The sequence below is a fragment of the Melanaphis sacchari genome, unplaced genomic scaffold, assembly GCF_002803265.2.
Source record: "Melanaphis sacchari strain LSU unplaced genomic scaffold, SCAv2.0 Contig4_pilon_pilon, whole genome shotgun sequence".
In the NCBI taxonomy this organism is placed as follows: domain Eukaryota; kingdom Metazoa; phylum Arthropoda; class Insecta; order Hemiptera; family Aphididae; genus Melanaphis; species Melanaphis sacchari.
This window is the reverse complement of record NW_020271335.1, coordinates 10,420,982-10,436,836: the sequence shown is the minus strand read 5'-3', so window position 1 is coordinate 10,436,836 and position 15,855 is coordinate 10,420,982. Positions and strand designations below refer to the sequence as shown.

General features: G+C 27.0%; 1 protein-coding gene and 1 pseudogene across 3 annotated transcripts in view; both read left to right on the top strand.

Moving 5' to 3' along the window:
• The first annotated feature begins 4,890 nt into the window (after positions 1-4,890).
• LOC112599231 lies at positions 4,891-9,231 on the top strand (annotated as a pseudogene).
• Positions 9,232-14,399: 5,168 nt separating this feature from the next.
• The window catches only part of LOC112599096 (potassium voltage-gated channel protein Shab), a 51,884-nt gene continuing 50,428 nt past the window's right edge, over positions 14,400-15,855 (top strand). For all 3 annotated transcript variants that reach the window (XM_025345831.1, XM_025345830.1, XM_025345832.1), the window contains exon 1: positions 14,400-14,983. The gene's annotated coding sequence lies outside the window, so the exon portion shown is untranslated. The remainder of the gene's footprint in view (positions 14,984-15,855) is intronic.

Below are 15,855 nucleotides of genomic sequence, written 5' to 3'. Positions count from 1 at the left end.
CTAATTTTTAGTTATACAGGTGAGGAAAAATTTCAAAATGTTTTTTTGTTGTTCAATTCTTGTTTTTTTGTTACTTCCATAACCATGTATGTTAGTTCTTTTTGTACTTATAGTGTCTTATATTCGTTATAAACATTGCTATGTTAACAAATACATTTATATTTTAAATAATTTAGAATCAATCAATAGTTTTAATTTTTAAATATAAATGGTATGATAAAAATAATATATTTTTATTATTATGACATGTATTTGTATTATCAGCAAATAAAAAATACTATTTTCGAAAAATTAAGTGTTTTATTTTTTTTTTTTGTATTCAGTTGCTTAAAATTTAAATTAGGTTAATAAAGATAAAAATATTAGATTTGATGCTGATATCAAAACAAAATTTACTGAAATATATTTTAAAAATGTTAGTTAAGAATTGACCAATATATATATTATTATTTATTACCGTACAGACCGTCAGGTTCATGTCATATAATATCTTATGAACTATATAGGTGTACTGCACGCTTAGATTTTACTATTAAGTGTAAGAAATTTATTTGTAAAATTTATTTTAAAAAGCATTAACAAAAATTGAACTAAAGCTTTCTAATATTGATTTTTTAAACACTCACACACTCTTAAATATTTTACGAGAAATTATTAATAATAATTATAATTAGGTAACATAGCTTATTTTTATTTTTACACAAAATTAAATATATTTTATGATACGTTGGTATTAAATTTTGAAATTATAGTTAACGATATTTGTTATATATTTATACAATGTCATCTAAAACAGTTTGACAATACATTTTCATTTACAGTTATTTCCTTTTAAATGTATTATGCAATTATATTTATAGTTATCCCTCTTTTAGCAGGGTCTTTAATTTAAACCTATTAAACAGACAATGTCGAGCTTGGCTTAATTTGTCCTTCATTGTTAGTTAAGTTTTTGCGACAGTGTATAAATAGGTATACGTTTGTTATTATCACAAAATCCTCGTAGCAAGTAAATTTATATTATAATAACTAAGAAATAATAAATTTAAAATAATATTTTTAATTTAATTATTATAGTACTAATTACTAAAGAGACATTTACTATATGTGTGGGTAGATATTCAAATTACTACAACTAAAGTTTGAGTAAACTCATGTTCATGTTATGATAAAATTAATATAAACTACGAATATAGCTATTAACCAAAAAGTTTACAAACTAGTATACTTAAAGCACAATAAGCACACAAAAATGTATTCAATAAATATATATATATTTTTAAATGTAATTAAATTTAGTTTAAGTTTTTAAATTTTTAAAACTAATTAACTAAATTAATGTCAAATTAAAATTCAATATTTATAAATTAATTGAAACTTCCTAAATATGTCATAAACAAATAACTGATGTAAGAACAATTGTATCGATATCTGATAATTATATGGTAAATCATATATTTACGTCGTATATGATATGTTATAAACGTACAAATATTATCACATGGTATATGATTTATATTTTTTTTGTATACAAATAATAATTAATAATTATGTATTGATTAGCAGCTACGTTGGATTTGTTAAATTCATGCGATAAAAAAAAAAGCTATAGTATTTTTGTATTACTGTTGTTATTCACGTTTATTTTTAATTTAAACTTAAGTTTAATCTATTTTTGAGTCAATAATAGTAGATAAACTCGGATTATTGTAAATTCACAATATTTTACGATGTCTTATAAATTCATTTTTGATAAGTTGATAGATATTCATAACTTATCTATACATTTGTTATTTGTGTAAGATTACACAAATTGAATTATAAAAAATAGCTAACTATAAAAGTTTAAAGAACTATGTATTATCACTTTATACATCGATAACTGTTCTCCCTGATTCTGAAGAGAAAAATCAAACTATTACAGCCAATTTTGATATCATGTATAATAATTATACATATATTTCGGATCTTATGAATAACTACTGTGTCTGTGTACTTCACTGTCTTTTATAAGCTATACGAAATATCAGATACTTACATGTATGACATATTGACATGAATTAATACGCACTTATAAATATTTATACTTACATGTATAAAACATAAATATGACGTATAATGTGTGTGACATCACATCGTATAATAGGTATATAACTTGATACATGGACTTTTAGACTATAAAGAAGATAGAAGTGTAAATATATAATAGTATAATATTTTAGAAATAAATACCAAAAGAATTGTATTCTCGTCGTTAGTCCGAATTAAATATACCTACTATGTGACGCGTGATTGTTATTGGTCTGCAATGTAGATAGAAGACACTTGAAATAACTTGAAAATTATTCAGAAGTTAAATTTTGAGCCAACAATAAAAAGTGTTCCAAATTCATGCTACACTGCTACAAATACCACTTTATATGTGAAATTAAAAATTAAAACAGTACGAATAAAAGTTATATCTTGTAGATTATATGATCGTTTAGAACCAATTTTTGATAACATTATGCGTATAATGAATAAAAAAAATTTGAAGTTGACTTTTAAAATTAAATCACAAATAAACGAAGTTGAAAAATTTTTATTTTTCATTAATAAAAGAACTTAAAAATATAATTTAATCAATATCAATCACATTGGGTACGAGTAAACAACTTGTTTTTTTATTTATCAAGTTTTGCACAAAAAGATAAAAAGTGATGTCACATACGTTTCGGATGATCTTGTACATTTTCTTAGATTTTATTTAACAGAATAAACCAAACGATCACACAGTGAAGTGTATGTACAATAAAGAAAAATTATGTACACATCGCGTAAACACATTACCGAGAATGTGATTTTCTTTGTGTGCTCATTCGAGAGTATGCTTTTTCGTGTAACGTGAAACGATTTTCTTAAATAAAGTTCGTTTCCATACGTTTTATTATTATAATACTTGAAAGTAAATATATGGTATTTTCTGATTTAACGAGAATTAATATTTTCATTACGTATACGAGTATATATTATGGTCTATAACATACCCAGCATTTGATCTACACGAATTGTATAAAATTATAAAATACTTTAAAAATATGTTTAGATTGGAAATACAAAACGCAAACAAATCATTTTTACGAAGATTAATACAACGAGGTTTTGAATATACCTATAACGAAAAAGAAATTATAAAAAAATATATTATTATTTATTAAATGATTACGATAACATATTATTAATATAATACATCATACATATAAATATGTCAAATTGATAATACATATTCGAATAAATATTAGAGATATATATTTTTAAACATGCATTTTATATGCAATAGTATGTACTTACACGTGAATAAGCGAGAATTTTGATATTTAACCTTCGTACAATTAACGAGGCATTGCGCTTATTATTTTTAAATACACATATGTATCATAGATTAATATGGATAATTAAACACTCAAAAACCGCGTCAAAAATAATTATAGTCTCAATCTACATCTAATATTTTATCTCAAATATTAGTTATTCTGACTGAAATAAATTCTAGCATCAGTTTGCTAATTGTCCACTTATTAATAGCTCAAAGTATACTTATTTCCAACGGCACTATACTGGTTCTCCTTCATTTATTATCATCCATAAACGTTTTAATTATCCATAGCCGCAATATCTTCTTGTTTAAAACTTTATACTGTTTACTGTTCTAATTATGTTTTAAGTAATTAGTTTTAATAATATTATTACATAACTCATTAATAATTAATCTGATTCCATTACATTGTCTTTCTTGTCACGACAACACCATGTAACTTACATTATTTTTCTTCATCAATGAATTTCTTCATAGAAAAATCCCTGAAATTCTGACAAAAAAACGTGGGATTGTTTTTGAAAAAAGGTTTAGACACTCAAATATATAGAAACATATTATTAATCAGTTAATAGTATATACTAAATAGGATAAAGATTATGCGTTTAGAACTTTTAACGATACTTTTCATTTCAAAATATCATTTGGTTTTGGCACTTATATTAACCACAAATTTAAACAACTGCCACACACTACAGCTGAAAAATGTAGTTTAAGTGTATTCTGGCTACAATAATATTGTTGTACTAACTGAAAATGCTCAGATCGTCGTTACCATGATTAATATAAATACCGGCATCAAGTACATCCACAACATACATTAAATTGAATAGTAACGCCAAATTCATCCGTCCGTCTGCCAGACTGATGAAGACTCCGGTATAACTACTATATTATTATTCATATATTTCACACCGACAATATTATATTATCATTATACTGCAGCCGGCCATAATCCAAAGTACTTGACGGTTAAGAGAACACCACACATACCCGCCTTTTAAGGGGTTTTATGTAGGTAATTTAAAATTAAATTTTGAGAAGAATTAAAATTTTAATTACTAACTCAAAATATTTTAAAAGTGGTCCCATGTTTCCAACCCCAGTTCTATAATTAATTGCTGTGTAATTACCATAAAGTTATTTTGAAAAACGTTTCTGCACGAGAATGTACCACACAGTCATAGTTAAGAAATTAAATTTACACACAAAAACACAAAAAAATAGACAATATTTGTCATAGTGGTTTTATATCTTTTATACAATTTAAATGTTTTAAAATCCGTTATTATTAAGGTTTTCAAACTTAAATCAAGTTTTCACATTAATGATATTGGGAATATAAAAACACTTAAACACAGAAAATATAACCTTCTGCATCATATTTGGGGAAAAAATCTGTGACTAAAGCCCGGGAGGTTCATTATTGCACGAAACGGTTTTCACAAACAATGTACAAGTATGTGGTGGCGTTCTCTCAAAGGCGAAAATCGACAATGTTGTTATAATCACTGTCGATAAATCACCAGCAGAATATGAATTATTCACCGTGGATTCAACGGCTGCTGAATAAGCCAGAAAACGCGTTCTTTTGTGCCGTCGATGTATCGTACGTACGAGACACATTCAATCTCGCCGGGCTGGAGAAAGCGTTGCCGGACTACGAGACGGCGGTCCACGTGGTGCTGGACGACGCTCCGTACTCGAGCGCAGCAGTCGATCGTAACGCTCAATCGGCGGCCGAGCTGTTTTACGGTCTGGTTCATGCCCGATACGTAATGACACCTCGGGGCATCGCCAAAATACTCGAAAAATACTTGGGCGGCTGTTTTGGATACTGTCCGCGAGAAAACTGCAAACGTTCAGCAGTCTTGCCCATAGGTAAAAAATATCACTAAAATATTTTGTAAGGTACCACTACGCCAATGTGTGTGTGTCCGTGGCAAATTTAGAAATTTTTCATGGGAAAGGTCCAAATAATTTTCATAACACAGTACCGTAGGGAATTACAATGCTAGAAAACGGGTTTTTGAGTTTTTTCTCAGAACCTCAGAAAACATAGAAAAAGAGAATTTTAAAATAAGTTTCTGAAAAAACTTGACATTTTTAGAAGAAAAAAATATATAGACAAAGAAAAAAACATTCAGTTTAATTAAAACAAATTGTAGTACTAAATTTAATCATTATATTATCTATTAAGTACTTAAAGTATACCTAAAAATTAAAAATTAATTCTATTTTCTAATTTCATCAAAAATAAGCGCCTGTTAAAGTAGAAAAAAAATTTAGAATATATTGTATTGTTGTTTCAGTAAAGTTAATTATTGAACTCTATTATAAATACAAAGAGATGATATATGTGTTTGAAAAATATTAAAATTATAAGTTTATGTAGGTAAATTTTTTAAATTTTAAATTATAACGTCGTTATGTTTAAAAAAGTAATTTTCTGGAAAACTTTTTTTTTTTTACAAATTTTGATTTCTATAATATCAACTGTAAAAACCGGTAACCATGCATATTAAGTATAATATTATGATAGAAAAATATTTGTTTTCATCCCGTAAAAATACATAAATTTACACAGTTGAATGTCAATTGTTGGAGGGAGGTTCGTATCTCATGGAATCTCCTTGTACACGTCAATGGTAGATGTATATGTGTGAGTGTAATGTGTATACTGTGTAAGTTTCAATTGAAGTCGACTATTTGTCATGTTATGAGCTATTTTCACTTTGTGTATTGTGTATACTGTATACCTTTGTAAATGTGTGTGTTCATATGTGGGTAGTACTTTTGATCTAGAAAAAAATGTTACCAAAAGAATTTTGGGTATGAGTTGCTATAATAATATAACTGTTGTTAATAAATGATATAAAATAAACCATAGCAACAGATAAATACAATAATATTAACATTTATAGGCCTTTTATACCTCAATAATATGATAATTAGAAATGTTTATATTATCTATATACAAATTAAATAACTCTATTGATTATACCAACAATGCTATAAAGATAATAAAATATATAAAAACAACATCTTAAGTACCTTCTCAATATAGTGGATGCACAGTTCGCTGGTAAAACATTAAGTCAAAATAAAATAATTTACAAAAAACTGAACCGGAAAAATATAACTTATATAAATATAAGTAGTTTATACTTGTCAATATAAATATTAGGCTGATTAGGTATTAAGAAATATATATGATTCACATGCATTCGTATTTATTAATAATATACTATAATATAGTATACTATAAATTATAATGTATTATTTAATTTATATTAATAATCATAAGTAAATTATATTGTGTTGCTACGCTAATACACTAATTATTTTCATTTTGTATCGTTTTTATAGTTTTTACTAGTTTTTAATTATTAACTAAATATTTATTCTAAGAATTTCAATATATAATAATCGAATTTATAAGAAGCAGTACCTAAATTAGTTAACTACTTGTTGTAAATTCGATATTTATATATTGAAATTATCACAAAAATAAGATTCGGCATTTTTATTTTAATGAAGAAATATTAATTGCCACTACTCAAAAAAAAAAAAAAAACTCGATAAAACGATAATAATAGAATTGTAAAAATATAGTTTTATTTTTTTAAATAAAAAAATAGTGTTACTAACAATTTTATAAATATACATGTTTTCAAAAACTTAAATACTTTTCGAGAATATTTGCAGTGTTTACTTTTAAATATTCTCCTCGTACATAACGTACACGACATATACCATAGAGTAAAAGTATTAGTATGATCTAAACTTCTTAACTACTGCTGTCGACATTGTGAACATTATTCACACCATACATTTATTAAGTTCTTGCCAAGAGTCTTAGATCCGCTTCCGTTTTGCATAATAATATATTATATTATGTAAGATACGGCGCGGAAAGTCGTGTCTGTTGTTGTCAGAAAATCTTGCATTCTCCGTTCGACTTGAAATAAAACAATACAATATACCCTCATCGTTGCACTATTGTCGAATACATTCATTTTTTAGATAATCGGCGAATTTGTGAACACCGTAAATATAATACATAAGTCACAGCAAAATATAATTCGTTATTAATTTCTATACAATCTGACAATCTGTATCATAATATGCCTTATACGTCTTTCAGTCTTTAAAATCATAATGTCGACATATTTTTACCATTATAACCCTTTAGCCTTACACATTTTAAACATCACTTAAAAACATTAAAAACATTTAAACATCAAACCTAACACACTATGACACCAATTGAAATATATTCAACAACAGGTATACAATAATTCTTGAAACTAATAGAATCTACTATTTTTTTAATTAAATAATGAGTACTCTGTCTAAATATGTATTTACTTACTAAAAAGTGACCAAGACTTTTCTGTCGTATTACTTATAAACTTAACAATAGCATTATGATATCCTCAAATCAGCTTTTATATACCCATTTAATTTTTTTTTATATCACACGAATTATTTATTTTATTGTAATACTGAAATATCATCATAACATTTGGAATCGCCATTGATCATTATGATAATAATACAGGAATATGTAGGATCCGGTAATAATGTTAAAAGTGATTTTATTTTAATATTTATACGATGATTATTTAAGTTCAATTGGTTTGACGTTCTACTGATTTTACATTTTTATGTTGCCGAGTACGTCATTTTTTGTGTAGAAGACGACGCTGCATCATTGTGTCATTGTAGTTCGCACTTTTATAAATTATTTCAATAGCGAAAGAAATATAATATGTAGTATAGAGATCTCGTAGATTGTAGAACAGATGTACACCTTACAGATCTAACGCAAGCGACTATATAAATGTGAAAAGATAAAACTCCTACGAGTTGAACTTTCTGTAGCATAAATCAACGGAGACGCGTGTAAAGCAATAATACTTGTGTATAATGTACGCGTTTATGATTTAAATAATAATCTCGTATGTGCATATCCGTACGAAATTTTACGAGTACGATTCATCTGTTTGAACGACAAAAACGTAAAAAAAGTCAAAGTAATACTAATAGAAATAATAGTAATCTATAAAAATACAATTTTTTATAATTCTCTAATGATGTTAAATATAACCTATTATTTTGTCGGAGAGTTGTACAAATACGTTATAAGTTCAAAAATGGTTACGTTTTTTTGATGGTTTCCATAAGGTTCTTTAGAAGATCGTGTTTCATATAAATACGTGATTTTGGGGCTCTATAAAATTATGTTGGGGAAAGTATAAAGAGTATATATTATTTAAAATAAAGTGCAATATAATATAGTTAATGATATTCCATTTATACACAAATCACAGGTCGTGCCTGCCGTGCCAGACTGTGCATATGATGGGCACGACTCGTGGACATGTCTATGATGGTTACTGGTGGACGGTGGTTACTACCACCTACATCCGGGATGTACGTTAACCAAATGTTATTTGTCATATAGGGCTTTGTGACGTAGTCGGAGAAAATACGGTGAGAATCTACTGTCCCCGGTGCATGGATGTGTACGTTCCTCCAGCAGGAACGAAAGGGGCAGCCATTGACGGTGCATATTTTGGCACCGGTTTACCACATATGCTATTTATGACACGACCAGAGTACATACCGCAGCGACCTCTAGGTCGGTATGTGGCTAAGCTTTATGGGTTTCAAGTTCACAATTCGGCATATGACTTGCAACGAAACGCAGCCACTGAGCTCAGACGAAGCATTCAACAGTCTACCGCCTCTACCACCATTTCATCAATCGCAAACACCGCCACCATCGATCACCTAACGTGGCTGACCAAACATCACGCATTGTAAATATTAATAACACATATAATAGTGTCCCGTTATTAAAACGATAGATGATATGTCTTTATAAAATCATCTATTATTTATTGCTGCTCACATTTATAAAATTATTTTTTTTTATTTGTCATTTTTACTCATCTTGCTTAACTTCGTGAGAATTGCAATGTATATATCGCATCAAAAATATTGTATTAATCTTATTGCAAAATTTTTCAGTTTTCATATTAAATTATTTACATGTTATAACTGTATTGTATTCACTATTAGATAATAAATATTAAATTATAATAATAAGATATAATATTTTATTCAAATAAATTAACTATTATTAGTATAATAAATTTGAAATATAAAAAAGATTCTGAGCGAGAACAGTTATCCAAAAAATTAAATGCATGTTATGATATATTTATATTGCATTTATAATAATTTAGTTCATTACTTATAATACGAATGTTTTCGTTGAAAATATTGCGTTTATTGTATAATTAATACTTAATAGTTAATTGTTATAACTTATAATAGTATAAAATGTATAGACATGTATTATTATTGTTATTAACTTTTGAGTATATACTCAAGTCCATATCGACTTACCGTAGAATGATGTTAATATGATAGTGGTATAAATAAATATAATACTATAAAATTAATCTAAATGTTTTGAAAATTTCTATTTGTACAAAATAAAATATAATTAAAATACATGACAATTTAAAGTCTCATAATTAATATATTTGAATTAAAACATAAACCTAAAATAGTTATTCTAAATTTATATATTTAATTTTGACAACATTTGTACTTAAAATATCTATGAAACAATTTATGTTTGAACATTTTTTTTTAATTTTTGATATCAGTATTTAATATATACAAAAAAATAATATCAATATTTAAATTTAAGACGATTATAAAAAATATTTGTTAAATTACAGTTTTATAATTCTAGTAAAAAAACCGTATAAAAAATTTTGCATTATATTTTTAAATCTTAACTATAAATGTTAAATTTTGTATGAATTTTTAATTACTCAATAACTTGCAAATTTTCGGAATTATGATAATTTTCATTAGCTTTTAAATTTTTTATTCAAAAAAAATATTATGACTATATTTTTTGATTAATTTATACATACATTTTTTATTTACTATAAATAATATAATTTTAAAAATATTTTCTAATTTTTAAGCTATTTAAAAATTTTTTTTTATAAATGTCGATAAGATTTGCTCGAGAAAAATATTTAAAATTAATACAAGGTTCTTTATATGTTTTTCAATTTTTATTAAAAAAAAATTCTGCTGAAAAGCAAAATATTTGGGTGTTTGAAGTATGAAGTTTTACGACCTCTCATATATTTTATAACACAGCTATTTCTTATACACAAATGTTGGTACTTTGTTGTAATTAAAAAGCAAATAACCGTAGATATTTAAATTTTCATTAAATGTTTGTATAATCATTTTCTATACAAAATAAAATATTTTCAAACTATTTCGATTGTTTTGAATTATTTATAGATATTTTTAATTTTCATTATTTTGTTATTTTATTTCTATAAATATAGATACAATATTTTTCACTCAGTAGAAGAGTTTAAAAATTAAATCCAAGATCCTACACTACCTATTCATACTATATATAAATATTTGAAATATACAAAATCGATTAATTTTTATATGCATTTTAAGTTCAGATTTTGATAAAATTCGTTAAAACTACGTAGAATTTGCAAATTGTTTTATAGCTGACAATATTTATAGCTAATGATTCAAAATTTAATTCTAAGTTCCTCATAAGTAACTCATATTATACTGAAACTAATAAAAATCTAAAATCTATATACGTGACATATTTTTTTTTCTTTTTGTATTCATTTAAAATTCAAAATGAATAAAATTGCATATTTAAACTAATGATATTCATTATCATTTTGAAAATTGGATATTTTTAAAAGTATTTTTTTTTTTACCTTACATAAAATGAGTAATTAAAAATTTTCATTTATGTTATTTAATAAAAAATAAATAAATAATTAAAAATAAAAACACATAAAAAAAAAAATATCATTCAAAATTAATACATTATTATTTTCATCCAGAATTTAATATAATTATCGGGTAATTCTGATTTTTGTGACTTTATCTACTTTAGACTGTAGTTTTAATAACTTGTCTAACTTAATATAGTTCTAAATCGATATTTCTAAAAACTGTGTATCATTTAGGTAGGTTACAAAGATGCTCAAAATATTCAATAGATATATAACTGTTTTTAAATATTATCCTAGAAATATTCAACTTTTTGATGCATTCCATAATACATTTTCAAATATATTCTGAAACTTTTTATGAAAAAATTTAAATTTTAAAATTAATAAAATTAATGATTATATGCGTACGTTTCATAGAATAATTTGGTATTATTAGTACTAGGATGAAAAGTATTTACTGGAAAAAAAATCCATACATTATTGTAAAGCTGACAGCTTTCTTTTTTTCTAGAATCTAAAATCAATACACATGAAAGAAAGACAATTACAAATTAATAGATGATTGATGATTTTAATGGTGAGACATTTAGACATTTCTGGAAAAAATATTTTCTAATGGGTTAAGCAATATAATGTTGTTTTTAATAATTGTTTAATAAAGCATTAAAGAACATTATTATTTCAAAGAAATATTGTTATGAAAAGAATAATTTACCAGAAATGATTTAAAAAATAAATTACAGAAGTCTCAATAGATCTTAACGAATACCTTAAAATAATGAATTCTTTGAAAATTTCAGTCTTTAATTTTTATTAAAAGCCAAATGTTGTGGAAACTTTGAACACCTGATTTTTGTAGACTACCATAACGTGTTGGAGGATAAAAATTGAATTTAAATTCCATTACATTGTTATCGAGTGATGAGGGATTAAAAAGTAACGTTACTCTATGTAGGAAAATTTGAAATTATTTTTCAAATCCCTTTAGAAAGATTTTCCACTTACATAATCTACTAAATGAATCTCCGAAGGTCTGAATTTTGTTGATCCCCTTCTTTGAAATACTAAAGTTTTTCAAAAGAAATAAAATTACTTTATTCGCATAACGTTTTAATTAGTTATTTCAACATCATCAGAATAATATAATAATAATAAATATTAATAACCGTATTGTCAAGAAACATATTATACGCGTATAGGATTAAGAAATAATTCTTAACGAATCTTACACCGTCTTAAACTCAAAATAATACACCAAAACTAATTAGAAACTTTAAAATAATTGTGAAATCGTTTAATTTTTATTTTATTTAATACGATTTTTCATATTTCCATTAAAAAATCAAATACTCTATAAAGTAATGTAGAATATTTTTTTAATAATTCCTGTATGCGATAAATTAAATAAAAAGTCTCTATGATATATTTATTATTTATTTATCATCTATATTTTCATAGCTTTTGAATAGCATGTAATGTTAATGAATATAAAGTACATTTTCCAAACAGCTATAATTTATATTATTGAATATCGGCATTAAGGTTATTGTATAAAAATACGTTAAAAAAAAAAAATTATATTTTTTATAAAAATATAACACCGATAATAATTGGTATTCACATTATTTCAATGACAAGATTTTTTGAATGCACAGTCTTTTGCATAAGAAATTAGGTTATTTTACTACTTGAGCATTAAAAAGATCCTTAAAAACTCTTTAAAGATAATATTTGATTTTTTATGTTCGCGAGAAATATTTAAAGAGTATCAAAATTATTTAAGCAAAATATTTATTTTAGTTTTATACAAAAAAAAAAATATATATATATAATACACATATTAGTTTTGTTGTAAATCACATGTTTTATGCCATAAATAACAATTTTACTTTTATTTCGATAAAAATTAAAATTCAACTATACAGAATGTAGATATTTAAGCCATTAGATTAGGTCAAAACCATCGCTGTTTATTGTGTAATATTAAAAAATACAACAATGTCGCATAAGACGTGCTCTGTAAAGGCCCTCGAGATGTATATATAAAATTACGTGTACACTTGTAAAAATAAAATGTGTGTAAAATGTATTATTATATCATAAACAAAGTAAGAAATTCAGTTATATTACGCGGGTCTGGATTACAAATCACTAATTCTTTACACGTAATCGTCTTAGACTATCGCTGCGGTTGGACTATTCCAATACCACCGCTGCAGGATCGTACGGGCGCCTAAGGGTGACAACGATAATTATTTTTCGCTCCACTTGACCCTCTGGGGAGTATTTCGAGCAAAACGCGCGCGCGGGTAATACTTTGCAATGATGGAACGAAAAAACAAACAAAATAAAACGACGATAAATAACGCGGACGACGATCGATATAACATTATACGGCGAGTATAACATGGTAAAATATTATATCATGGCAATATAACAAAATATAGCAAACAGCTATTTTAAGGTGTTCCAAATTGATTATGCCGATATAATAGTAATAAAAACGTGTATAAACAGGCAAGACGCAATTAGTTCAAATTGGTTTTCGTGTACACCGGCGCATCAGCGCACTACGAATTGCATACACGAGGCGCCGGCTTACGTAAAACCGAAATGGGAAAATCCGTGTACTCAAATATTTTTATAAGTCGCGCTGGGGTGGATGTAGGAGGATTCGCCGAAGTGTTGGTTGGCCGGGTGAAAGTAAGAAAATTCCGTTGTCAGCCGCAAGTACATAATATTATAGAACGATGATGAACAACGACGACATTATTATGTAATCGTTATATTAACACACGATTCAAACAAATTTGATGCTTTTGGACGTATATTTTTTTAATTTTGTTTTCTTTTTTTTTTTCTTTTTTACTTACTCTTACACGCATTGTACTATGCGTATACGATCAGATAATCAGAAGAATATGATGCCTTGTGATTTTTTTTTTTTATTATTATTTATTATTTCCTCGCGCCATACCCGCACCCACCTCCGTACCAAATGACGATCGACGACGACGACGACTACGACTATGACGACGACTTCCCCGCTGCCACCACTGCCACCGAATATATGAGTTGTGCGCGTGTTTGTTGTTCAATAAACCCCATCGCCGACCGGGGTCATATTTGGTCATGCGCATTCCGCCATCTGTCGGAAAACGGTCGTAGTCCGTCTACACGGGTTTTCGCCCAAATCGAACGTGCCCCAGTAATGCGGCCGCGTCCGTCTGCAAGCCTACTGTCGACGACGACGGCCAGTGTGTAGCAGGTTTTTTTTAATTTTAATTTTTTTATTATTATTATTTTAAATTTTATTATCATCGTCATCGTCGTCTTCGTTGTTTTAGTTGTTATTGTAGCTGTTGTTATAATTGTCGTTTTTCTATTATTATTATTACTACTGTTAATTTTATTATCATTATCGTCATCGTTATACCACTGTATTATCATAATTCGGTCGGCCGACGACAAGCACCTGACCACTGCTGCAAGTTTTTGTCGTCGTCGTCATTATTTCGTATTTGTTTTTATTTTTTAAATAATTCTTTTGTCCGTTCTGTGTATTCGCGTTCGCCCATAAATCGTACACGTTATCGTAATATACAACCCGTAAAATAATATTTTATTGTCGTGTCACCGTTTTCTGCTGCCGTTTTACGAGTGCTCGGAATATCGTCGACAAAACTGACTGTAGACCGATATGTTGGTGCGGTCGCGTCCCGAAATGGATTGCGATGGATGTGTGCGGGCGCACCGTGCACCGTCGTCAGCGCGGCACTGAGACAAAAGGTCCAACGACGATTGCCAGGTAAAAAAACGCACAACGAACAGGTATAAACGTCGTCACCACTGCTTCGACCAATAAACTCCGAGTGTTTACGGCCCGATTAATCTTATAACGATGCATAATATTATACATATTATTGTATTATTTAAATATTTTACTTTTATCACAATTATTATAATTTGATTTCTGTGACGTTTAAATATATTATTATATACTATTCCCATCGATTTGTTGTTGTACCGTTCATTGCTGTTGAGTGATGTAGATATTCTATTCAAATTAAATAGGACATTTTGCGTGAATATTATAGTTGTTATAGATATAAGTTAAAAATTGAGGGATAAAACACCATATTATTATATTTTTGTTAATATATATATATATATTTACGTGGAAATGGAAGTCGGCCGACGCACTATATTATGCTCTTTTATGACAATAGAATATTATAATATAAAATACGCATATGTATCGTTGTAACGACATGTGATGGTGAAAGTATTCTTTTGGAAAGGTCACGCAACACAGTGGTTTGCAAGTAGTTTGACCTTTGATTTTTTTGAAGCGACAAAAGTTTACATTAACGCACGATAATTGCTCACAGAAAAGTTACTCATTTTCTGCCCACCGGTGCACAGTTATTATACGTATACATAAAGTAATACAATAACATATAAATGTCCGTCGGTCGGCTGTTGTACTTATGATATTTTCACAAGTACAAAATTACATATTATAGTATAGGTATAGTATAGGTAGGTAACGATATTTCGTTTTTACTTTTTATCCGTCTCACCTGGCAAGCTTCTAATATCGTTGCTATGGTGACGTACGATATGCAGTGCGTTGATTGAAGAAAGGATATTACATTATGGTCGCTAGTACTTGCGATC